This window comes from Bubalus bubalis, chromosome 21 (genome assembly GCF_019923935.1).
Source record: "Bubalus bubalis isolate 160015118507 breed Murrah chromosome 21, NDDB_SH_1, whole genome shotgun sequence".
NCBI classification, from domain to species: Eukaryota; Metazoa; Chordata; class Mammalia; order Artiodactyla; family Bovidae; genus Bubalus; species Bubalus bubalis.
This window is the reverse complement of record NC_059177.1, coordinates 39,860,987-39,888,254: the sequence shown is the minus strand read 5'-3', so window position 1 is coordinate 39,888,254 and position 27,268 is coordinate 39,860,987. Positions and strand designations below refer to the sequence as shown.

At 41.5% G+C, this 27,268-nt stretch overlaps 1 long non-coding RNA gene across 1 annotated transcript; it reads right to left on the bottom strand.

Moving 5' to 3' along the window:
* Positions 1-490: 490 nt before the first annotated feature.
* LOC123330964 lies at positions 491-26,884 on the bottom strand. The gene is made up of 3 exons (XR_006547325.2): positions 26,160-26,884; positions 2,780-2,927; positions 491-878 (listed from the first exon to the last, which is right to left on the bottom strand). It is a non-coding gene; the product is annotated as an uncharacterized LOC123330964 (long non-coding RNA).
* Between the last annotated feature and the right edge of the window lie 384 nt (positions 26,885-27,268).

Genomic DNA, 27,268 nt, shown 5'->3' with positions numbered 1-27,268 from the left:
GTCCTGTCTTGATGGAGGTTTTATGAATGTACCACCATCAGCTCATAGTGAAGTCCCTGCCTCACATCCTTGTTTGAGTGTTTGAAGGGAATTCTAGAGCAGAACATGGAGGTTTCCTCTATGCAATAGACTGGTGGACACTTGTGAACAGAACTAGCCAGAGTCTCCAAGACACCAACTTCTGTCGCTTCAAACTGGACCCAGCAGCAGATGAGCTGGCCGCTGGCAGTCGGTAGCTTTCTCTGCATAGCACCCAAAGTAACCTTGGAACAGAATCAGCTACAGGTCTAAATGGAGCCTCCCTCTCCTTTCTCCTGTCCCCTAGCCAGAGGTTCATCAAGTTCTAGGGAGTAGAGAAACTCATCCAAAAACATGCACCTAAAATCTTTGAGCCAGAAATCTCTTTCTCTGAGTATTAAAGTGTTTGCTGCAGCTTCCAAAGTGAGTGAGTCAAGCCTGTGGGAAGAAAAAAGCCTTGGAGAACCAGCAAGGAGGCACAGGGGGAGGAATACCACCAAGCCAGGGTTATAATCCTGCCCCATGACCTTAAGGACCTTGTCAACTCACGAGAGGAGGAAACATATATAAATACATTGTTGGAGTCTGGTGAAGAATCCAAGAGAATTTCTTTGGCTGTGTTGGTTGTGATTTCTCATGCATACAATAACAAGTTTCTGGCTTCCCTGGCACATATGCTTGAGCAATGTGTTGCTGTGTCTCTGACAGTTGGTGACATTTCCTTTGCAGTCAGTCAGCAAGATTCGTACAGAGGCTGTGTGTCCAATGAAGAAATCAACATCCTGAGTCCCATATTGGCTGTTAGTCATCATTTGTACCTCCATCCAAAACACATATTGAACACCTACTGTGTGCTCAGCCTAGGGAAAACAAAGATGGATCTGAAGCAGTTCCTGCTCCCTCAAGGAGATGACACATGTACTTAAATAACTATATTACACAGTGATATTATTAACTAGAAAAACTGCAATTAACATTTAATTGTGCCAAGAACTACTCTAAAATATTTGCATGCAATATTTCTTTTAACCTTCACAGTAGTTATGCCATTATACCATTTTATAGATGAGACGTATGGAGAAAATGTGTAATTTCCCCAAGATCACACTAGTACAAAAAGAACGGGGGCAAAGTACTTCTGGATTCCAGGGCAAAGATGTTAGTCACATAGAAGAGTAACAGGAAGATTTTGTAGTGAAGACAGTGTGTGAACTGGTCCTGAAACTCTATCATCTATTAAGCTGGTGTTAAGGAAACATGATCATATTTCTATTGTGATCCCTACCCTCAAGAACCATTGTTAACCTACATTCTTCATCCAAGAATTTCTTTTAAATCTGCTGGTACTGACAACAGACTTAACATGAAGGCTTTAGACTTACATTGATCTCTTTTTCAAAGCTTGAAAAAGTTCATTCTATTGTTCTGCTGTGTTTGAGATCTGAGAATTCAGTAAATTGATTAAAAAATTAACACAGAGTTAGAGGATCAATTGAAAAACTGATACCTTGATGGATTTATCTATTGGCCACAAGGCCATTCAACAATGAGAATCTTCCCACCAGGTGAGACTCTGGACATAAACCAATCCATCACTTCCAATATAAAAATGAAAGAATGAAAACACATCAAAGTGAAAGAGACTTGTCCAAGGGTACACTCAGACTTTGTGTAAGAGCCAGGACTGGCACCCTTGCCTTCTGATTTTTAATCCAACATTCTTTTTTATTAAAAACAGTAGCTTAATTTACTGAAGTATAATTGAAAGACACAAAATCATATGTTTTAAAGTGTACAATTTGATCCATTTTGACATGGATCTCTGAAACCATCACTAGAACAGACATGAATATTTTGTCTTCAAAATTTTCCTTATGCCTCTTTATCCCTCCTTATACCTCCATTCCCAGGCAACCACTGATCTACTCTCTATCACTGCAAGTTTTCTTTTTGGGGAATTTTATATAAATGGAACCATAAACTATGTACTTTTTTTTTGGCAGGCTTCTTTTACACATATGGTTACTGTGAAATCCTTCCACGCTGTGTGTGTGTCCATAGCTCATTCCTTTTCAGTACTGAACACTATTCCATTATGTGACTATGATGCAATTGTTCAGCCCTTCATCTGTTAATGTACACTTGGGTTGTTTTTGATTATGAGCTGTTGTAAATAAATCCATGGTAAACGTTCCTGTACTTACGTTCCTGCAAGTGTTTGTATGGACATATGCGTTCATTTCTCTTGGACAAATACCTAGGAGTACGGTGGTTGAATCGTATGATAGCTGCATGTTTACCTTTTTCAGAAACTACCAAACTGCTTTCCAAAGTTGTACCATTTTACGTCCCCACCAACACTGCATGTGAGTTCTACTTGCTCCCCATCCTCTCCAACATGTAGTACCAATTTTCTTTTCAGCATTATTTTTATTAGCTGATAATGATTTCCATCACAACTGACTAGTAAAGTCTTTAATGCTGCACAAGTAGAGGAATACCTTTCAGTGTCTGAGTTCTGACATGATTTTCTTACCCCCTTGCCCTTTTCTTTTCTCTCCTCATTGGTTTTGGTAGGATAGCCTTTGCTCAAGTTGAGAAAAAAGAGTAGCTTTTTTTAGAGAAAAGGTCAATGTGAAAAAGAGAAAGCTCTAACTTTCTTAGAGGGGCTCCCCTTTGGTGAATATGAAAGCTTGCTCACTCAGCACACAGGAAGAGCTTTCCATTACCACCAGACTGGAGCTAGGAAAAACTCACTGACCTGAGGTTAGGAGCCTAAAGGGTCCAATGAAGGGGGGGAAAAAGCAGGGAGACCAATGAGAAAGCTCTCCATATCCCATTCTGGTAGGGTCTTTACAGACCAAAAGGTAACCACCTCTTTCCTTCTGGACATCTTCTCTTGGTTATCCCTGTAAGAAATCCATAAATACCTAGCATTAGTTATTGAATCATAATAACTACTACTAAATTAGCAGAGACTTCATGTCAGGAACTCTACTAAGAATTTCACATTCAGTATCTCATTTTCTTTCTCAGAACAACCATGTGAGGTTGGTACTCCAAATCTCATTTGACATACGAGGAAAGTGAAACAGAGATGTTAAGTGACTTGTCCATGATCATCAACCTAGTAACTGAATAGAATTTGAACCTAGTTCTGACTGATTTCAGAACCCAAGTGCCTAACCACTCAACCACCTTTTTCAATGACTGAATATGGATGTTGTGAACACAAGTGAATGGTAAATGAGTATGACCCCCCACTTCCAAGTCTAACCCTCAATGAGTTTATTCTGTAGTGTCATGGATTGATTGCAGGCATTGCATGCCAAATATTCAAGGAATTTCTGCAATCCTTAAATGTTTGCCAAGAATAGGTCCTTCATGCTTTCTAAAAAATTCTGGAGGGAAGGGAAAATCCATATTTAGAACTTCGGTTACTAGCTGCATGGATCTTTTCTGCCTACTCATTCAAGCTCATATTTCAGAGATGCTGTAGTTTTTTCCTCTCTGAGTACCCCTGCCCACAATGTTCAGTGATTCTCCACTTTTGATATACGTGTCTCACCTGGGGAGCTTGTTAAAAACAAAAATGTCAGGGCTTCACATTCTGAGATTCTCATTCCCTAAGACAGGTTTTGAACCCAGCATCAGTATTTTCCACAAGCATCCTACCTAAATAGAGAGGTAATTGTTACTTTGTAGCTGCCATTATCCATTTCCTAACCTAAAATCAACCCAATTTTATTTGAGAGAATTACTTCTATGCTGGGCTTGATCCCAGCGGGAGGGTAAACCCAGGCACTCATTCTCATAGAAGCCAAACCCCTTTTCCCATCGGTTGGTTTTGCTAAGGAATTTTCAGGTAAACTAAGGTTAGCCAATCGTGTGGACTCTCGCAAGACTTTGAATTTTCAGGGAAGAAAAAAAATGGAAATGTTACAGCTCAACAAAGATGTCCTACTCCATCCAAGAGTTTCCTTGGACCTAACTTGTCCTCCATCCTACTTGCCCAAATATCTTTTCAACAAATATTTCCTGTTCAAGTCACCCAGTCTGTTTCTGATGCAACTGAAGTGATACTCTGTTAGTATCACACCTTTCACAATGCAGGTTATGAAAGAATTCATAGGAATATTAGCAAGAGGAGAAAAGAGAGGTTTTATTCACTTTCCAAGAGAAGAAAGGGACGAGACTCATAGAGTGGCATTTGCACTGAAAGGGGGGTTTGAGTCTTGTATTGAGCTTCAAAGGGCAAAATGCAGGAAAAGGGGGTGGGTTCATCTCTATTTTGGTCCACAGTAGTACTCAGCTTTGCCGTGTCTGTACGGCGTGTCGTTTTTTGGACAATAGACTTGCAGTCTTCCGTAATTTTCTAGTCCATGAATGTCTGAAAGAGGCTTGATAGTGACTCTTGTGCTCTTCTATTTTGAACAATGTTAGATGCGTTGACATGTGGGTATTAGTCACTCAGTCTTGTCCAACTCTTTGCAACCCCATGGACTGCAGCCCTCCAGGCCCCTCTGTCCATGAGATTTTCCAGGCAAGAATACTGGAGTAGATTGCTGTTTCTTTCTCCAGAGGATTTTTCCGACGCAGGGATTGAACCCAGGTCTCCTGCATTGGATGCAGATTCTTTCCCATTTGAGCCACCAGGGCAGCCTGGGGGTCTGCATATTCCATGATAACTCTGGAAAGGGATCCAAAGGCCAGCCTCTGGAAACAGGCCCTTTAATTTTTAGTACTTCTCTACTTGGTCATTTTGGAAAAGGGCCTGTAATCAGTTCTAGCTATCTGTAGCCATCATTCCCACATGAGTAAACTTGTCAAATCTTTTCAAAAACAAAAGGATACCCAGTGTTCACAATATTTTAATCTTTTTCTTTCATTGTCTTTGCATATAGTGAGGATCCTTTTTTTTTCCTTTTGTCCTGTTCACTATTAAATAAGAACTCCAACATGCTGTTCTTAGGCTGACAAACTCACAATTACTCTTACTAGCTTTTCTCTGTTTGTGCACATCAGGAGCTGCTATTATCCTAAAAGTAGAGAAACCAAGTGGACATCTGACAAGCCACTAATTAGCTGGCTGGTGGTGTGTTGATGTAGGCCATGACCTCTAGGAACTGACTGCAATGTGAAGATCCATAGGAAAGCACGGAAAACCAAAAGAGTCATGTTGTTAGCAGCTCTTCATGAAATGATGACATTCCAATGATAACAATAGATGCTAATTGTTCCCTCAAAGGAAGTTTCTATGGTAATGAGCACATGGTCACAGATTTTTGGCTAAAGAGTTAGTCATTGCAGAACAAATTGTAGCAGAAAAGAATAAGGACTGTGACCCTCATTTCCCCCAGCTAAGGCGATCTTATGTACTTTTGTGTTATGTACTGTTGTTAACAAACTAGTTCCGGATGCCGCAGTTATCTTGCTCTTCAGAAGAATGCGCTTCTGGTGGGTTGTGGACCTCTGGGGTTTGAACGAGGGGCGGGCAGGATGTAATATTTCTTTATTTGGTAGTTCCAGGCCTTAGTTGCAGCACTGGAGATCTTCGATCTTCATTGTGGCATGTGGGATCTTTAGTTGTGCCTTGAAAACCCCATAGTTCTGGCGTGCGGGGTCTAGTTTTCCGTTCAGAAAACCCCAGCCCCCTGCATTGGGAGCACAGAATCTTAGCCACTGGACCACCAAGAAAGTCCCCTCTGGGGTTTTTGACTGGCCAACATCTTTATTTTTCCCCTTCTCTGAGAGTGACATCCAAGTATGCTTCTGGGAGACCACCATTTGCCCATCATAGTCTGTATATGTTCAGTGAGGGTAACACCACCTCATTATTTCCAAGAATGGGAATAGAACCTAGGCCTGGCTAGTCAGGGCATTCAATTTCCCTGACCAGAGTGACTGATCCAAGACAGACAGTATGGCACAAGACAGACCAGTGACCCTCTTGGGCTAGAGCCTTTGGAAGCATGGTGCTTTCAGCTGAGTTCATTAAGCTAGTTAGACCCAGGCCATTTTTGCCATCAGGAAGGGAGAGGCAATATCAGAATCAAATCAACTCAGAGAAAAGCAGAACCAGGAGACTGAGAAAGACGTATTCCTGATATCATTGTATGAATCACTGAATTCATCCATGACTGAGGTAGCTCTACCACCTGGAGTTTTCAACTACACCAGCCACCAAATTCCTTTTTAATTTTGCTTAAGTTATTTTTGAATTGGGTTTCTGTCGCTTGCAACTACAAAAATCTTGAGTTAATTCACATGAGAAGCAATATATTGACACCCCTCCCCCCCACCCCGCAACTTTCTGAACTACTCTTTCTGGTCTAGGAGGAAAAGTGGTATAGGCATAAGGGAAGGACAGGAAGCTCTTATAATTGAATTCTCCTGCTACAAACACTTTCCCACACATTTCCTAAGCTCTTTAGCAAAATCTTGTTTCCTTGCCTTCCTTCTGCACAATGTTTTCAAATTCAGAACATATGCTGAAACATTCCAAATGAACTTGACTTCTGCTGTTTCTCTCTCTTAATGAAAGCATTTCATTTTGTGTGAATGACTGGCCTCCTCATCACCTGATGCCTTTCTTCCGCTTGTGTTTTTCTGTAAGAAGCAACAACAGCTTCCTATGAGGCCAAGGTCATTAAGCCCATCATGGCCACCCAATACTTCAGGCAAAGTCTCCATCAGAATGAGTCACAGAGAGAAGACTCAGAGAACACAGGTCAGGGTCACCTCCTTGTATCCATCCTAATGTGCACACGCCACTTCTTAATGCGTTCACACCCCAGTGAGGGACACTAGGTCTTTGATATTTAATGGCTTTTCTGATGTGATGAGATGAACTAGTGAGTAGTCCAACATGCCTCACTAGTATGAAGTTATAAAGTCAGTTTGCAGCCTATCACCATTCTTGACCCCTCACAAGTAATTTATTGCCAGACGCTGTGATTTCTGTCAAGAAACTTAAAAGTGAAGCTCAGAATGCTTAAATGAAAACACAAGGGGACTTTCCTGGTGGTCCAGTGGCTAAGACTCCTCGGTCCCAATGCAGGGGGACCCGGGTTCAATCCCTGGTCAGGGAACTAGATCCCACCTGCCGCAAAACAAAGATCAAAGATCGCACACCTTCAACTAAGACCCAGATCAGTCAAATAAACAGATAAATATTAAAAAATAAAAAAATAAAATAAAAAGAAAACACAGGGGATTTCCATACCTCTGGACCATAGTTTACTTGGCCCAAAGAGCCTCTGCTTTACATACATAACAAAAATAAAATCTAAAACCTTATGGAGAATGACTACAGATGAAGAAAAGATTGGGGAAATGTGAAAGAAAAACAGTAAAATCTGGCAAAAACTGGACTGGGAATACAAAGAAAAAGACAGATTAGAAATCGTGCTGGAGTTTGTTGCTTAGAAAGCTATAAAGTAGAAAATAGCCATAAATTAGAGCTCACAAATTTAAAAGTATTACTTTCATTTCTTTTACAAAAAGAATGCTGTTTAATTGTAGAAATAGAAATTCCCTATAATCACAATGCCCAAAGACAAACACAATTAAAACTTTAGTGCATTTCTTTTTTTTTTTAATTGGGGTATAATTACTTTACGATGTTGTATTAGTTTCTGCTGTACAACTGTGTGAATCATCCATATGTATACATATATCCCCTCCCTCCTGAACCTCCCTCCTTCGCCTCCCTCCATCCTTCCCCTCCAGGTCATCACGGAGCACCAAGATGAGCTCCCTGTGCTATAGAGCAGCTTCCCACTAGCTAACTGTTTTATACATTGGGTAATACATTTCTTTTATAACCAGACATACACACCGATTTAGAAAGCTATGATTATGTTAGCAGTATTTATTACAACCTGTTTGTTTAAGCATAATATTTTATGATAATTATTCCACATGGTTAAAAATTCTAAATGCTACTTTTAAATTTTATTTTTTCAGTTAATTATTCAACATTTCAGATATTTGAAGAGGTATAAGGAACAATACCTTGAGCACCTTATACCCACTCCCCAGCTTAAGAAGTTAATTATTACAAACTCAGTTGAAGCTTTCTGTATAAACCTCTGGAGTAACATTCCTATCTTCTCTCCACTAAGTATGAAGTTTTTCTGGGTACATAATGTTCCCTCATAGAAATGTATCATAATCTATACATAATCAATGTATCATAATTAACCATTACTTTTCTTTAAAATTTTTTAACTTTTATTTTGTATTTGGGTATAGCCGATAAACACTGCTGTGATAGATTTAGATGAACAGTGAAGGGACTCAGCCATGTGTACATATATAGCCATCCTCCCCCAAACTCCCTTCCTATCCAGGCAGCTACATAACCTTGAGCAGAGTGTAATGTGCTGTACAGTAGGTCCTTGTTGATAATCCATTTTAAATATAACAATGTGTAATGTCCATTCCATGGATGAACCTAGAGATTGTCATATTGAGTGAAGTAAGTCATACAGAAAAGGAGAAATATTGTATGACATCCCTTATATGCAGACTCCAGAAAGAAAAGATACAAATGAACTTACAAAACAAAAACAAACTCACAGTCTAAGAGAATGAATTTATGGTGGCCATTACTAGGGAAAGAATGAGGGGTAAGAGACAGGGAGTTTGGAATTAACCAGTTTTTTATTGCTGTTTTTCACAATTATGTATGTTAGTGCAATGAACATCATTAAATATACATTTTTTACATACACATGTGTCATTATTTCAGGGTTCTCAGGTGGCACTAGTGGTAAACAACCCGTCTGCCCAAGTAGGAGACATAAGAGATGCGAGTTCAATCCCTGGGTTGGGAGGATCCCCTGGAAGAGGGCATGGTGACCCACTCCAATATTCTTGCCTGGAGAATCCCATGGACAGAGGAGCCTGGTGGGCTACAGTCCATGGGGTCACAGAGTCGAACACGACTGAAGTGACTTAGCATGCACACACATGTGATTATTTCCTTGAGACAAATTCCTAGAAGTAAAATTGTTTTTGCCCAATAGTAAGAACATTTTGCTCCATATTGTTACTACTGCTGCTAAGTCGCTTCAGTCGTGTCCGACTCTGTGCGACCCCATAGACGGCAGCCCACCAGGCTCCCCCGTCCCTGGGATTCTCCAGGCAAGAACACTGGAGTGGGTTGCCATTTCCTTCTCCAATGCATCAAAGTGAAAAGGGAAAGTGAAGTCGCTCAGTCATGTCTGACTCAACGATCCCATGAACTGCGGCCTACCAGGCTCCTCGATCCATGGGATTTTCCAGGCAAGAGTACTGGAGTGGGTTGCCATTGCCTTCTCCACCATATTGTTAAGTTGCCACCAAAAAAAGTTCAGACTAAGTACACCTCATCTCACCTGAGCATTGTATGAAAGAGCTTATGAAACAGCTGCACATGGAATATTGGGTAAGCATCATAAATTTTGTTTCTATACTATCTTTTTACCTGGCCTACAAAGTGTCTGTTTCTGGGCACAGGTTCTATACCCAGCACTGGAGATACAGAAGTCAATAAAGGTCTATCAGTTTAGCAGGGAACAGCTCTGGAGTGTGAAGCAGAAGATGTGGATGCTGGAGAGGCAGCCTAGCAAAGTGATTAGAGCACTACTTTGGCAGCCAGGCTTCCCACTTGGGCAAGTTATTCAGCTTCTCTGTGTCTCAGTTTACTTATCTATGAAATATAGGGACAACAAATCAAACTTGTCCAGTATAACCCATAAATCTAAGTCTAAAGTAAAAGTGAGAGTAGCTTTGTCGTGTCCGACTCTTTACGACCCCATGGACTATACAGTCCATGGAATTCTCCAGGCCAGAATACTGGAGTGAGTAGCCTTTCCCTTCTCCAGGGGATCTTCCCAACCCAGGGATCGAACCCAGGTCTCCCACATTGCAGGTAGCTTCTTTACCAACTGAGCCACAAGGGAAGTCCAAGAATACTGGAGTGGGTAGCCGATCCCTTCTCCAGCCGATCTTCCCAATCCAGGAATCAAACCGGAGTCTCCTGCATTGCAGGTGGATTCTTTACCAACTGAGCTATGAGAGAAGCCCCAATCTAAGTCTAGAAAGACACAATGCACAGTACCACTTGATTGAAATGCAGTGTTACTAATTCACGTACAAGGGGCTTCCCAGGTGGTGCAGTGGTAAAGAATCTGCCTGTCAATGTAGGAGACATGGGTTCTTCCCTGGGTCAGGAAGAGCCCCTGGATTAGGAAATAGCAACCCACTCCAGTATTCTTGCCTGGAAAAATCTATGGACAGAGGAGCCTGGTGGGCTACAGCCCATGAAGTCCCAAAGAACTGGACATGACTGAGTGACCGAGCACACACATATACACAACTCGCCTACATGCACAGCATCTTAGGAAAAAGTAAGGGATTGAAAGGAAAGGCAGAGTAGCAGGTCAGAAAATAAAAACAAGAAAGGGAAGATGGGCAGGAAGGAGAGCAACAAGATTTCTGCTCGCGGCACAAAAATTCACTTACTCTCCTAAGTAAGGGGGCCCAGGAAATGCCCCGTGACAGTTCTCCTGGGTCCCTGCCTGCGTGTCACCCCCAAAGCACATTAGCTAAATGCTTCATGACTGTGATCCACTCTGCCTGCCTGAGGCTTCCTCTGAGCCGAGCAGAGGCAAGTTACTACAAGGGCTTTGGCTCCCATGAAGAGGAGTGTAGACTCTGCTGACAAGAAGAAAGGAAAATACGCCCTCTCATTGCATGTCCAGTGTAATCTCCCACACACCATCGCATAGAAAGAAAGCACGCTGAAGACAATATGCTGCATGTGATCCCATGTATATACATATGAAACTATTATTCATTCATTCACACAGTAATTCATTCAAAAGTCTTTACTGAGGCCTTGTTATGTGCCAGGCAGAATATGCTCATTGTTGTAGGGGAGTTTCCATTCCATTGGCTGAAACTGACATACATATCTTATATACTTGAGACCACTTGATTTTGTTTTAAGTAACAATGAGGTATTACTGGGCTAATACAAACAATTTTTTTTTTCTGCTTTTGGAATATGAATGGTCTGCAGCAGCTATTAAGACAGAGATAGAAGAAACAAATGAAAACACAAAACAAAGCAAGAAATAAACCAGATCACGGGGGTGAGAGAGAGGTTCAAGAGGGAGGGGACCTTTGTATACCTATGGCTGATTCGTGTTGACATATGGCAGAAGCCAACACAATACTGTAAAGCAATTATCTTCCAACTGAAAATAAATAAAAATAACTGAGTTTAAATAAATAAATAAACCAGGTCAAAGAATACTGGGAAAAAACCCACAATTGAAAGGAAAGCAGGCAGTTTAGGAAGAACAGGGGGTTAAAATGAATCTGCTGTTCGAAAGAATCTTGTTTAGTGATCTATTCTAGACCAGCAGTCAGTAAACTTCTTCTTTAAAGGGCTTGATAGTAAATATTTTAAGCGTTTCAGGCTACCCAGTTCCTGCTGAACTATTAATACTCTACTCAACTCTGTCATGGAAGGGTTGAAGCCAGTCAGCAACAATACATTGATGGATTGGCTTGGCTATGTTCCAAAAAATCTTTATGAATGAACATAGTGATTTGAATTTCATATGATTTTCACGTGTCCTGAGATATATTACTTCTTTGAATTTTTTAACCATTTAAAACTACAAAAAAATCTTTCTTAATTCCTGAGACAGATTTGGTCTATAGGCCATAGATTGTCATCTGCTGATTTAAACAATAGCCACCCATTCCATGGGTACTTCAAAATACTTTGACCAGATCCCCAGCTGATGACATCTAGATCATTTCCATTTTTCCCTATTACATGCAGTGCTGTGATGAGCATCCTTATACACGTACCTTTTGCATCCTTGAGTGTGTAAATAACTATCTTCTGTCTCTGAATCCACGCCTGTGTCCCCAGCAGGAGCCCATTTGAAAAAATTATATGGGAGGGGTTCTTAAGACAGTCCTGCTGAGCTCCAAATGCTAAGGATCATAATGGCTCTTTTATTCACTAACCTAATAATTCCATTTTTAAAGGGCTGTCAAACTGCCCAACATGAGTTATTTCCTGTGAAACCTGCTGCTTGTTTTCAGAAATCCATTGTCCTCAGTGTTTGCAGAATTGTCAAGATGGCCTTCACAGTTTTCTCCAGGAGGCTGTCAGAAACTTCATGTCCACTCTCCAGTCTTCCCCGCCTCACTGAGAGACCCCTACCCTCAGCAACTCTCACCAGGCTCCTCACCCTGCCTTCGTTTTAAACATTCGATCAGTTTGACATGAGATTACCCTCCCACTTGCACTGTGACTCAAATACTTGGATAGGTGTTTGGTACATTTGTAGATTTTTCCCCCCAACGATCCTCAACTTCTACTTATATATACATTGCAATCTCCATCGTGTCTACACAGTTTTCAATTTTTTTCCCTTTGTTTAAATCACTTCGTGGGTTTTTTTTTTTTCCCCATAAAGGTATATTTTAAAATAATTTTTGCAAAAGGAATATCAGCTTGATATAAGAAAAACAAATGCAAGCTCATTAAACTTCATAAAAGTGTTAGTTGCTCAGTCGTGTCCAATTCTTTGTGATCCCATGGCCTGTAGTCCACCAGGTCCATGGAATTCCCTAGGCAAGAATACCAGAGTGGGTTGCTATTCCCTTCAGGGGATCTTCCAGACACAGGAATTGAACCTGGGTCCACTCCAGTACTCTTGCCTGGAAAATCCCATGGAAGGAGGAGCCTGGTAGGCTTCAGTCCATGGGGTCGCTAAGAGTCAGACATGACTGAGCAACTTTACTTTCACTTTTCATTTTCATGCATTGGAGAAGGAAATGGCAACCCACTCCAGTGTTCTTGCCTGGAGAATCCCAGGGACAGCAGAGACTGGTGGGCTGCTGTCTGTGGGGTCGCACAGAGTCAGACACGACTGAAGTGACTTAGCAGCAGCTCCTGCATTGCAGGCAGATTCCTTACCATCAGAACCACCAAGGAAGCACTCACCTTCATAAAATAAAATGTAAAATTTTCCCTTTCTCTGTCCCACCAATAACTCCCAACCCCAGAGGCAGCCATTATTCTCAGACAAATTGGGGCTTTAGCTGCATAACTCCTTATCTTGGTGAACTCAGACAAGTCACTTAACTTCTCTGAATCTCAAGGTCTTCATTTGTAAAATAGGAGTGATAATTCCTATTACCACAGATGTGAATCATACTTGTGAAGTTTAACCCATAGTACAGTACCTGACTGTAGGGAATGCTCAAGAAACAGTAGCTATGTTAATATTCTTGATAGTTACAGCCTTACATTATCATTCCTCTGCAAATATGGTCATAATTTTTCAACATTGCATCTGATTTTTAATGCAGATGGTATCATTCTGTGTGTATGTTTAAAAAATTGTCAGTTAATTTATCTGGGGCATCTATCTTTATTTTGGCTGCATCAGGTCTTAGTTGGGGCTCGAGGGATCATTCTTTGCAATGCCTGAACTCTCTAGTTGTGGCCCGCAGCCTCAGTATTTTCGGTGCTTGGGCTTAGTTGCTCTGCAGCACGTGGGATCTTAGTTTCCCGACCAGGGATCACCCAGCATCCCCTGTATTGCAAGTTAGATTCTTAACCACTGGGACCACTAGGGAAGTGCCCTGGGACACCCATTTTAATCTTTTTAATACATTATAGAATACCAATGCATTGATATTCCATTACTTGCTTAATCATTCCATTATTGACAGTTATTTAGGCTTTCAAATTAGGTTCTCAGTGCTGAAAGGAACATTCTTGAACACAAAAGTTTGAGTTTCTATGGGAGTGTTTTCTCAGTGGAGTCTCAAAAATGGAATTGTTGTGTCCATTTTTAATTTTAATAGTTATGACCCAAGGCAGTCATCTGTTTTGCTCCCAGAATATTTCCAGCTTTCTGCCTTCCAAGGCCTCACGGGGGCTGCACCTCCTGGTCCCTTAGCCAGTAGAAAGGCTAGGGGACTTGATCAGTAAACGGTGAGTACAAGGGACACGTGTCATCACCATGCTATTGCCAGTTTGAAGCCTTGCAGGCATGCTTTATCTTCTGCCACAGTGACCAGCAATGTTCCAGATAGTGGCTGCTTCACCAGCCTGAGTCCTGTAGTGAGGGCCGTGTGGAACAGAGCCTCGGCTGACTCACCAAGAACACACAGAATCCGTGAGAGGTAAACATGTGTTGTTTCAAACCGCTGTCATTTCGACTGTTGGTTACTGTGTCATAATTTGATTGCTGCTGCTGCTGCTAAATCGTTTCAGTCGTGTCTGACTCTGTGCAACCCCACAGACGGCAGCCCACCAGGCTCCCCCGTCCCTGGGATTCTCCAGGCAAGAACACTGGAGTGGGTTGCCATTTCCTTCTCCAATGCATGAAAGTGAAAAAATAAAGTGAAGTCGCTCAGTCGTGTCCGACTCCTGGTGACCCCATGGACTGCAGCCCACCAGGACCCTCCATCCATGGGACTTTCCAGGCAAGAGGACTGGAGTGGGATGCCATTGCCTTCTGACACACTGCCAAATTTCTCTCTGGAAAAGTTTTTTTTTCCTCCAATTTACACTTGCACATAAAGTAAGTAAAATAGTCTCATTCCTGTGTACCCCTTTGTGCAATTTTTCTTAATTTTACCAGGTTTTCTTTTTGATTAGTCTTATTAGATATGAACAAAAAAGGGGGGGGGTGTTTAATGCCTTAGGCACGTACCAAAGCTTTATTAATTTCACCCCCTCCTTATTTGTTAGAAAATCCCATTTTTTCAAAAATACCCTAAAAATACCCTAACTTTTCCCTCCACATTGCCTAATTTCCTTTCTGTCAGCCTCATCTTCCATTTGCTAGCCTTAACAAGTGCATATCCCATCCATATCTCTCCCCACTACCTTGATTTTCACATATTTTTCCCCCATAGAGAACTGAGGAGTCACTCTATTTTATATGTGACTGTCTTGAATGGTCCTTTTGAAAAATTCACTCTAACTCCATACCTCTTACCTTTATTCTTCATCAGTTCAGTTCAGTTCAGTCGCTCAGTCATATCCGACTCTTTGTGACCCCATGAATCGCAGCACACCAGGTCTCCCTGTCCATCACCAACTCCCAGAGTTCACCCGAACTCCTGTCCATCAAGTCGGTGATCCCATCCAGCCATCTCATCCTCTGTCGTTCCCTTCTCCTCCTGCCCTCAATCCCTCCCATCATCAGAGTCTTTTCCAATGAGTCAACTATTCTTCATAAGGCACAACAAATGTTAAGTGTGCTTCCAGACCCTGGCCACTATTTAAGAACCAGCTCAAATGCCACCTACTTCTTTAAGCCTCTCCTCTATCATCCCCAGCTCAAGGCAAGGACTCCCTCTTCTAAATACCCATGATTTTTCTATATCTCTTTCAGGTCACTCACTTTGTTGAACTGCAATTAGAAAAGTCTGCTCTGTGAACCCCACTCCAGCACTCTTGCCTGGAAAATCCCATGGATGGAGGAGCCTGGTGGGCCACAGTCCATGAGGTCGCTAAGAGTCGGACAAGACTCAGCGACTTCACTTTCACTTTTCACTTTCATGCATTGGAGAAGGAAATGGCAACCCACTCCAGTGTTCTTGCCTGGAGAATCCCAGGGACGGGGGAGCCTGGTGGGCTGCCGTCTATGGGGTCGCACAGAGTTGGACACGACTGAAGCGACTTGGCAGCAGCAGCAGCAGCTCTGTGAACTGACCCTTCCTGTGTCCCTTTTGAAGCACATTATTCACTTACATGTAATGTATTTTGCTATCACTGCATTACAAAGTTGCATCACTGAGTAGCAGCTCTCACTGGGAGAGAGGGAAGGCAAGTAATCAGAACACAAGTGTGAAGGCAAGGTCTTCCAGAGAGGTATTTGGGAAAAGCCTAAAAGCTTTAAAATATGAATGCTCTCTCAAACTCTCAGGACATTCTTGTTCTACTGATAAAATCCAGGAAGAGAAGAAACAGAGGGTGTATTTTATAACCATTGGGGTCCAAAGAAAAAGTCTCCACTGGGATGTGTCTATCTCTGGCTTGGGAGTATATAGTAACAGTGTGAACTTACTCAGGCCAATTTGTTTAAGTACAAACTGCTACTGCTGCTGCTAAGTCACTTCAGTTGTGTCCGACTCTGTGTGACCCCAGAGACGGCAGCCCACCAGGCTCCCCTGTCCCTGGGATTCTCCAGGCAAGAACACTGACTACTAGGTTTATTTAATAGAATATAAGTTCCAGGAAGGGACATAATAGTTGTTCAGTAAGTAATTTTTTAATTGGAGTATAATTGCTTTACAATAGTGTGTTCGTTTCTGCTGTACAGCAAAGTGAATCAGCTATGTGTATATACGTATTTCCTCTTTCTTGTACCTCCCTAGCCTGCTATCACACTCCTCTAGGTCTTTGCAGAGCTTTGAGCTGAGCTCCCTTTGCTATAGAGCAGGTTCCCACTAGATACCTGTCTTACACATGGTAGTGTATATATGACAATCCTACTCTCCCAATTTACTCTCTCCTTCCCGCACTGTGTCCATTCTCTACCTCTATATCTCTATTCCTGCCCCGCAAACAGGCTCATCTGTACCATCTTTCTAGATTCCTTACATATGCATTAATATACAATATCTGTTTTTCTCTTTCTGACTTCTCTCTGTATGACAGACTCTAGGCCCATCCGTATCACTACAAGTGACCCAATTTCCTCCCTTTTTATGGCGGAGTAATATTCCATTGTATATGTACCACATCTTCTTTATCTGTTTATCTGTCGGTGGAAATTTAGGTTGCTTCAGTATGTCTTTTAATAGTTAGAGGTAGGTAAGTATAAACTGCCTCCCCCAGACCTTGCTGCAATAAAAGTATATCCAGTACCATGTTCAATCCCACAGACATTTATTAGATAAGTATGTATCAGCAAAGAGGGACAAAACAGTCAGATAATCTCCATGCCTGATAACATCCCTGCTCTCTGTTCTTTAATGTGTTCCAATCATTCTTTGCATGACAAATTCTCTTGAGATCAACACAACGTTCTTGAGGAAAGATTCTTAGAATCTTTCTAAGCTTCTTAGAATCATCAGGCAAGCAGAATCATCTCACTTAGTGGATGGAGATAGGACCATACTAGAGTCAAATCACAGGCACCATTTTGACAGCTGGAGGATAAAAGACTCACTAGAGTTTTATGTCTTCTTCATTTAAGATTGAGAAATGTCTCTAAAACATTTTAGCCAATCTACAGATCTTGAGCACCAGTCATTTTACTAGTGAAGACCCACTTCTAACATTGTTATACTAATTAATGAGACCTTTGGTATTGGTCAAGGATAGATATAGTTAAAGCACTTCTGGTTAAATTCATCTGGAGTGCGGTCTTATGAAGAAATGCAAACTGGCCATCTCTGGAACACATTCCCAATCAGAGACTGACTGCCCCTGGCGTGTAGCTTAAACTAATCAACCACATGCTTAGATCATACTATTTCAGCTGGCATAATGTAAAATCAATTACAGGCACCAAAACACAAGAGGTCACTCATGTCAGATTCTCAAGCACAGAAATTAGAGTGTTTAAACTCAGCTTCTGAAACCGGGAGGAGATGAACAATAGGCTCAGTAGGCACCTCTCTGTTTGTCTCTGGTCATATTAGCTTTTGTGACTGTGAAATAAAAAGGAGAATTTGATACACCAGGAAAACAGTTCTCCTGATAAATTGACTGTATATAATGGAAACAGCTAAGAGTGAGCCTCAGCTCTCCAGATTTCTCAGACTTTATTCCATATGTTTCTTCCCACCCCCAACACCCCATCTCATCACAAACTCTGGAAGATTTCTAACACACAGCTCTAAAACTGGGGATACAGGGCCCTAGATGCTTTATTCCTTCTTCATTTTCTGTAAGAAGGATATAAAGGAGAAAAGACCTTCTCTTGGCCTTTCACCAAACTGCTCCTTCTCACCCGTGTGCATCTCCCCTCCCCAGTACAGATGTGAAGTTGATGTAGAAGTAGAGGTGGAGGAAGTGGCTCTGGACAGCCCTACTCTCATCCTCCTCTCCCCTCATCACTCCTCACAATGAAGGATATACTCTTTATGTCCATGGTCTTTTGTACAACATCTTACTGTACCCCTAAAATTCCTCCACCAAGTCAAAGCTCAACATTTTAAGGTGCAAATGATTGCACATGGCCTTTTATTATTCCTTCAGTACCTACATAATGCCTTTTAAGTGTTTTTAAAATGTGTTTTAGGTCAGTGTTCATGGGTAAAAAAGTGTTGAGTGGTAAGGCTCTGAGCATACATCTAGATTTTTTACAGTACTTCTTATGGAAATAATTTCCCATTGTAAATCTTTGCACTGTAAGTTGCATTCTTCCCAAGATATAGCCTTGACGTGTGATACAAACTCCCTGTCTTCTCAGGCAAGTCTTCTCTCCCCATCAGAGCATAACAACAGCAGGATCCACACCTCTTTTTAGCTTTGTGTGTCCTGCTTCTAGATCAGTGTAGTGTAACAAATAGGCCTTCAATATGAATTTCTGGGCTTCCCTGGTGGCTCAGTGGTAAAGAACCCGCCTGCCAATGCAAGAGACTCAGATTCGAACCCTGGTCCGGGAAGACCCCACGTGCTGCAGGGCAACCAAGCCCGTGCACCACAACCTTGTGCTCTAGAGCCCAGGAGCTGTGACTAAAGAAGCCTGTGTGCCTAAGCCCATGCTGTGCAACAAAGGAAGTCACTGCAACGAGAAGCCCCAGTCCCTGCTCTCCACAAGTAGAGAAAAGCCCATGCAGCAGTGAAGACCCAGTACAGCCAAAATAAATTAATAAAATTGATAAAATTATAAAAAATATTAATTTCTTGAGTAGGTGGATGGATACTTCTGTGATCATGAGCAATTGGGGCTGTTTGTGCTTAGTTGGACTGTGATTCGACGTACAGACTTACTTTTGTTCTGAAATTATTTTCGTAGTTCAACATGTTTAACTGTATCCTAAGTGCACATAGAAGTTTAGAGGTGTGGTTTATTTTATTTTTCTCCAATACTAATTCTACACTTTTATAGAAGTATGATAGGCATTATGCCAACCCTACATTATTTTTGCATAAAATTAATTCAGTGTAGTTGCCATTTTTAAAAAAGACTCCAAACTGTGAGGAGAATTGGTAGCTAAGTAATTTTATAACTAGAAGAAACCTTGGAGATTATTTAGTAATACTGGTTTACATCTATTGTGTACTGACTATAGTAGCAGGCTTTGTGCTAAATACCTTACAAGCAGGGTCTGATTTAATGCTTTTTCTTTTTGCCTCAGACTCCAAAACAGCACTATTACTGATAATATCCTTATTGAAAATGTTCATGATAAATTTTTGCATTACTTTTGGTTTTTAAAATATGCTATTAAACCATTATTTATCTTGACTGCTGAGTGTTTGGCATCCCCTTACATTTTGCAGTCTATTCTTGGCAACAACCTTAGAAGGTGAGGACTATTATTTCTCCCTTTAGAAATGAGAACCCTGGAAATCAGACTAGTTACACTTGCCCAAGGCTTACAGGTGCCAGTAATGGTGGAACCAAGATTGCAATCCACATGATCTAGACATATCAGCTCTCAGCCACATAATTTCACAGATGGGAAAACTGAGAAGCAGAGAGGCATAAGAATGCTTGGAGTCACTTGACAGCTTTGCTGTAGAGCCAAACTCGAGCCCAGACTTCCTCACCTGTCACTGAAATATAGCATCATGAGCCATTCATTGTGGATGCATTGTACTTATTCTCTAGGCTACACCAGGCTGTAGAATTTATTCTCTCAGTAACTGTTTACTAAGCATCTCCTAGTTGCTGTACACTATTTACATGGTATAATGATGGCTGACTTCCTCGGCAAAGAAGCTAGGAAAAGGAAGTCTTGGAAGGCATTCATTTATTCATTCACTGTACTGTGTGATACACAGTGGAGTAAAATTCAAAAGGTTCATTGGCAAAGGACACAGATATACAACTGAAAATTTGGCATAAAGTATGGTGGCATCACCAACTCAACGGACATGACTTTGGGCAAAGTCCGGGAGATAGTGAAGGACAGGGAAACCTCACGTACTGCAATCCTGGGGTCGCAGACTCGGACATAGCTTAGCAACTCAACAACAACAAAATGATAAGCACAACCATGGAAGGGTTCAAAAGTTCAGATTCTGTCCAGAATCTGAAGTTGAATAGTTTTACTAAGTACCTTCTGATTTAAAACACTGTGCTAAAAAGATTAAGAGAATGTAAGATTCTCTGCCTTTGAGGAATTTATAGTTGACCTGAAGAAAAAGATCATATGTACACATGTCCTGTATGTATGCTATGCTATGCTAAGTCACTTCAGTCGTGTCCGACTCTGTGTGACCCCATAGATGGCAGCCCACCAGGCTCCCCCGTCCCTGGGATTCTCTAGGCAAGAACACTGGAGTGGGTTGCCATTTCCTTCTCCAATGCAGGAAAGTGAAAAGTGAAAGGGAAGTCGCTCAGTCGTGTCCGACTCTTAGTGACCCCATGGACTGCAGCCTTCCAGCCTCCTCATGTGGTCTGGTCCTTGTCTATCTTTTTACCTTATCTTCAGCCTTCCTCCTTGCTCTTACCAAGGGCTTCCTTGGTGGCTCTGACGGTAAAGAATCCGCCTGCAATGCCGGAGACCTGGGTTCAATCCCAGGGTCGGGAAGACTTGCTGGAGAAGGGAATGGCAACCCATTCCAGTATTCTTGCCTGGAGAATCCCACGGACAGAGGAGCCTGGTGGGCTACAGTCCATGGTGTCGCAAAGATTTGCACTTGACTGAGCGACTCACATCCTCCTACTAGCACAGCCATGGTCATTCTTACTTAGTCTGTGTATCTGCTACTTCCTCTGCTCTTATTCCACATCATCACTGAATGGATCTTTCTTATTATTTGGGCCTCAGCTCAATCATCAACGCCTGGAGAAGACTTCCTTGACCACACTGTCGCTTTGTCTTGTTTTAGGTATTTATTGCTGTTTTTTTCCCTAATGGCTGCACTGGGTCTTAGTTGTGGCATGCAAGATCTTTCAGTGTGGTGCGGAGGCTTCTCCCTGGTTAGGGCACACAGGCTCTAGAGCATGCACGTCCAGTGGTTGCGGTGCAGGGGCTCTCTAGTTGTGAAGCTTGGGCTTAGGGGCCGCGTGGCACGTAGGATCATAGTTCCCAGACCAGGGACTGAACCCACGTCCCATGCATTGGAAGGTGGATTCTAAACCACTGGACCATCAGGGTAGTCCCTGGGTATTTATTGTTATACAAAGCTAGTTTCTCTGTTTATAAAACTTCTTGAGAACAGAGGCTCTGCCCCCTTGATTCATGCTTGTATCCCCAATACCTAAAAAAACGGCTGGCACATGTAGGCACACATGTACCTGATCTCTAATTAGGTAGTTGACACTTTGGCAGTCATTCATTCTTTCCTTCATTCATTAAGAATGTATTGTGTGCCTACATGTGCCAGCCATTTTTTTAGGTATTGGGGATACAAGCATGAATCAAATGGGCAGAGCCTCTGTTCTCAAGAAGTTTTATAAACAGAGAAACTAGCTTTGTATAACAATAAATACCCAGGGACTACCCTGATGGTCCAGTGGTTTAGAATCCACCTTCCAATGCATGGGACGTGGGTTCAGTCCCTGGTCTGGGAACTATGATCCTACGTGCCACACGGGCCCTAAGCCCAAGCTTCACAACTAGAGAGCCCCTGCACCGCAACCACTGGACATGCATGCTCTAGAGCCTGTGTGCCCTAACCAGGGAGAAGCCTCCACACCACACTGAAGGATCTTGCATGCCACAACTAAGACCCAGTGCAGCCATTAGGGAAAAAAACAGCAATAAATACCTAAAACAAGACAAAGAGACAGTGTGGTCAAGGAAGTCTTCTCCAGGCATTGATGATTGAGCTGAGGCCCAAATAATAAGAAAGATCCATTCAGTGATGATGTGGAATAAGAGCAGAGGAAGTAGCAGATACACAGACTAAGTAAGAATGACCATGGCTGTGCTAGTAGGAGGATGTGAGTCGCTCAGTCAAGTGCAAATCTTTGCGACACCATGGACTGTAGCCCACCAGGCTCCTCTGTCCGTGGGATTCTCCAGGCAAGAATACTGGAATGGGTTGCCATTCCCTTCTCCAGCAAGTCTTCCCGACCCTGGGATTGAACCCAGGTCTCCGGCATTGCAGGCGGATTCTTTACCGTCAGAGCCACCAAGGAAGCCCTTGGTAAGAGCAAGGAGGAAGGCTGAAGATAAGGTAAAAAGATAGACAAGGACCAGACCACATGAGGCCTCATAGGCCACAGTGAGGACTTCAGATTTTAGTCAAATTTATCCATCTTATAACTATTCAACATCTACCCTCCAAACCAGAAAATAAGATCCCTGAGGACAGGGCTCTGTTCCTTTTGTTCTCCATGACATTCTCAACACTCAGAGTAAGAAATGGATAGAACTGGTACTCAATGCTTATCTGGGGAATAAGGAAGAATAAGCAGAAGTAATTAGAAATTGTGTCATTCTGATTGAAATTGTAAACAATTGAAATGTTTCTTTTGACTTTTTTATTTTTAGCATTTTTTTCTTCCCCTCAAATGCCAACTTGAATCATCATCTGTGTCTCCATGTTCAAAAATGATACAAGGTAGGGTAAGTGTTCTCACTGAAAAGTCTAAGCCTTAGCATTTGACTTAAGTAAGAAGATGTATGGTCTGCTCCAACATGGGAGAAGGCAATGGCACCCCACTCCAGTACTCTTGCCTGGAAAATCCCATGGACGGAGGAGCCTGGAAGGCTGCAGTCCATGGGGTCGCTAGGAGTCAGACACAACTGAGCGACTTCACTTTCATTTTTCACTTTCATGCACTGGAGAAGGAAATGGCAACCCACTCCAATGTTCTTGCCTGGAGAATGCCAGGGACAGGGGAGCCTGGTGGGCTGCCGTCTATGGGGTCGCACAGAGTCGGACACGACTGACGCGACTTAGCAGCAGCAGCAGCAGCTCCAACATGAGGTTTTAAGAATCTAGTAAATATTCAACCCTAGGTATAAAGGCTGGGCTGTTTGAGCCTAATGCATGATACTCAATACTCACCTTAGAATTCCCCACCAGGCTGGATGAAAACTGTGTGGGAATCTTCTTCCTCTTACCTGTCCTGCTTCCTCCTCCTTTTTTCACAGTTTTGATCCCTAGCAAACATCTGTATGCAAAGCTCTATCTTAGCATCTGCTTCTGGAGAACCCAACTGGTGACATATTCCAGATGCTTGGGCCATTTCCTAGCACATGGATCATAAACATTCAAAAACATTATTATTATTCTTATTGTTATTATCATTGTTATTGGCCCTAATGAAGGCAAGAATAAAACTGCTTGCTTGTACTCAATATGATTTTCTACAACTGTATGTACTGAGATTAAATTTTTTCAGTGGCATTGCCAGGAATTTTGAACCTAATTCATCTTTGCTCTCTCTCTTTCTCAGAGTGCATGTGGATTCATTTATTTATTCTAAACCGTGACTGACTACTATGGGCTACCCTCTGAGCTATGCCAGATATGAAAATAATACAACCAGCCTTGCAAAGCAATTTAATTGGCCTCAACTAGACTCTAAGGTGAGTGTGGGACTTACTGCCCTCAGTAAGTGATCTTGTAAATGTTGTTTATCCCTGAAACATGGACCCCAATGAAGAATGGAAAGGAAGCAGGGGCTCCACAGAATGTGATAACAGTAAATTATTCTACCTCTGTTGACAAAGAGAAAAGTTAGAGTCAGCCAAGATAGATGCATCTTTTACTACCTCCCTTGGTTTTCTCTCAAGTTTATGCATAGAGGAAGCACATAATTCCCCAAGCAGATGGAAATTCTGGTTTCAACTACGGCCAAACTGATGAAGAATAACATGGAAATAGGCAAGAATATAGAAACACAGTGGGAAGAAAAAAAACTTCAAAGACAACCAATTATTTCATTCGATCATTTCATAAGCATGCTGGATGCAAAGGCCAGCTATGATGCTGGGTGTAAGAGACACAGAAATAAGTAAGACAGCTCTTAGCCTTAAGAAACTCAAGGCTCTTAAGTAGATACTGAGACCTATGCAAACTTACACTATAGAGTGTAGAGCGTTTCTAATGGGTGTTTGTGTAAGAGCATCACATATGCGTGAATATAAGGTAACTTTTAATTTTCTCAAATGTTTAACCACCAAAATGAAGAGAGTTGACATGTATTTAAGTCCTTATGAAGTCTCTCAATATAGGACATGTGTTCAAATATTTTAATTTGAAGAACAAATTATTAAAACAGAACTAACTTCAACAATGTTGGTTTGGGTTGATTATGGAGGTCACCTGATAATATTTTTTTAAACAAATTAAAATAGAAATTTAAGACAGATTTAGAAAGTATTCCTAAGTGTATAACTTCACAAATCCAAGAGTTATATTATTTATAAACAAGTCTTTGAGAGACCATTTTAGAAAGCAATTCAGGACTTTGATTTCAGCAGGGCAGACGCTAAATAAACAACACTGCTGAATGAAATGAGTAAAAAGCTGGATTAAAAATATAAAAACCATCTGTTTAAGTGCTTTGCTGGACTGGAATGGAAAGTCAGATTCTCCAGAGGCCAAGAACAGAAAAGCAGGGTGCCTGGGAGACATTGTTCTGAGACTATAGACACTGATTTTTTGGCAATGAAAGCAGTTTAGAGTGAGTTCCTGAGGGGATGGGGCTGGGGGTGTAAAGGCTGCTAATTTGGTGTACCAGGTGAAGGTGTATAAAGTAGAGACCCAAACAGGCTGTACTTTCGGTGCAAGGAGCAAGGAGAAATAAACCTGTGTACTGAAAGGGATCAGAAGAAAACAGCTCTGGGTGAACAGGGAAAAAAGTTCCCCTGAGAGTCTGTAACTACAAGCCAGCCTTCACTGGATTTGCAGTCTGAATTCTATCTGTGTGATTCAACAACACATCCAGAATAAAATTTAACACAAAATAGGACACAATAATGTAACAGCTGTGTCTTTTCATCCTTAAAACTACAATAATTTTTTAAAAAACATTCATTTTTTTATTACACAGGTATACTTAATCATATTTTTTAAAAACAGAAAATACAAAAAGAAAAAAAACATATGAACAGTTTTCAAGAAAAGCTATGCATTCATCTGAATGAATAAGAAATCATAGAGAGTTTTAAGGACGGCAGCCAAAGGCAGCTATGACAGAAAAATGTTGAAAAGTAGATTAATATAAAAAATGACTGAACTATTTTCCTAACTCTCTTTTTTACTTTTTTTTTTTTGCCCTCTCATGTGAGAAAAATGAGATAAAACTTTTGGGGATATTTTGGAGCAAAGTGAAATGATGCTTCTTGTTAATCTGCTAAATTAATAAGAGTTCATACTTTTCTTTATATCAATATTCAGGCTCACCAGAAATAATAATAGACTTATCTGGGCATTGGGGAAGCATTTAACACCAAGAATATCTCAAAAGCTTGTATAAGACAAATGAAGAAGAGGAAAATAAGTTAGATCCCTACATGTATTCAGGTCACCAGGGATAATTAGTATAAAGGGAATAATTACCTTGACATATCTGTGTTTTCCTCTGATAATTACACACTTTCAGATGTTCAAATTTGCTTTATTTGTTCAAAGAGAACCAGTGAAGGCCATAAAGCACATCGTTTAAATGATCAGGCTCTGAATTTCATCCAAATGGATTTTTTTTGCCTCTATTACATGTTTTGCCCACCCTTCAACATTTTTTTACAGACATTCCTAATATATATAATTTCAAGTAATTCAGGCATCACCATAAATTTATCTATTGATGGACAATCAAATGAGGCTAATGTTCACCAATGCCTAAATAATTAGTAGCTCTATTCTGAAGACGTAGCTTGGAAGTCTGGATGGAACTGTTTTAAATCCAAAATCAAGAGTCTCAGCATGATTCCATTCAAACTATAAAAACAGGTCTGCGTAGTATTTCATTAAACATAAAGATAGTTCTTTAATGAATTAATATTAACCTTACCTTTCCGATGGACGTCTTCAATAGGAAAAGCTAGAGCCCACCCTCTTAATTGGGTTCTTTGTGCGTGTGCTCATTCGTGTAGAACTGTTTGCGACCCCATGAGCTGTAGACCACCAGGCTCCTCTGTTCATGAGATTCTCCAGGCAAGAATACTGGAGTGGGTTGGAATTTCCTCCTCCAGGGGATCTGGCCCACCCAGGGATTGAACCCACGTCTCCTGCATCTCCTGGATTAGCAGGCGGATTCCTTACCACGAGCACCACCTGGGAAGCCCATTATCTCTAAGGCAGTTTAAAATAGGTTGGTGGATGACTGCTTTCTAACTAAAGCCAGACATCTGACCACACTCACCAAAACTTGCCAAAAGGTGTTTTGCACTGCAGTCTAGGGAAGACCATGAAATGAATATGCCTTGAAATAGAGGCAGTTTGGAGAGAACATATTTTGGTTGCCTTATCCACATACCTTCTAGCCTTCTCTCTTTAAAAACAAAAACAAACCCACAAACTTCTCAGTCATGAGGTTTGGCTAGAATTGAACTCTCCTAAGAATCTAAAGACAGGCTGTTCAACCTGTGCTTCCTTCTCCCAGCTGGAGTGACTGGTTTTTTGGAGGAATTCTGAGAAAGAAGTGTCCTCTCTTTTCTGGAGAATCTACTAAAATAATTCTTTCTCCTCTCTGCTAAAACAGAAAAGTGTGGGCGGTATCCCTGCTTCCAGCCTTTTGTGGACATATTTAAATTAAAAGACTTCCCTGGCGGGCCAGTGGTTAAGACTCTGTGCTTCAATGCAAAGAGTCATGGGTTCAATCCCTGGTCTGGGAACTAAGACCCCACATGCCGTGTGTCATGGCCAAGGAAATATGAAAGAAAAAGGAGGGGGGGAAGAAAGTGAAGATGGGAAGGACAATATGGAGAAACAAAAAGAAACTAGGCCCCTAGTGATATGAGTGAACTACTCGATCAATCCATACCTGGAGTTTGCACCACTACTTAACTTTTCAGTTAAATAAGCTGGTAAATTCCCTTTATTGTTTAAGCTAATGCAAATTGGGCTTTCTGTTACTTGCAACCAAATAATTGCAAGTAACAGATACTTGTAATCTAGTTA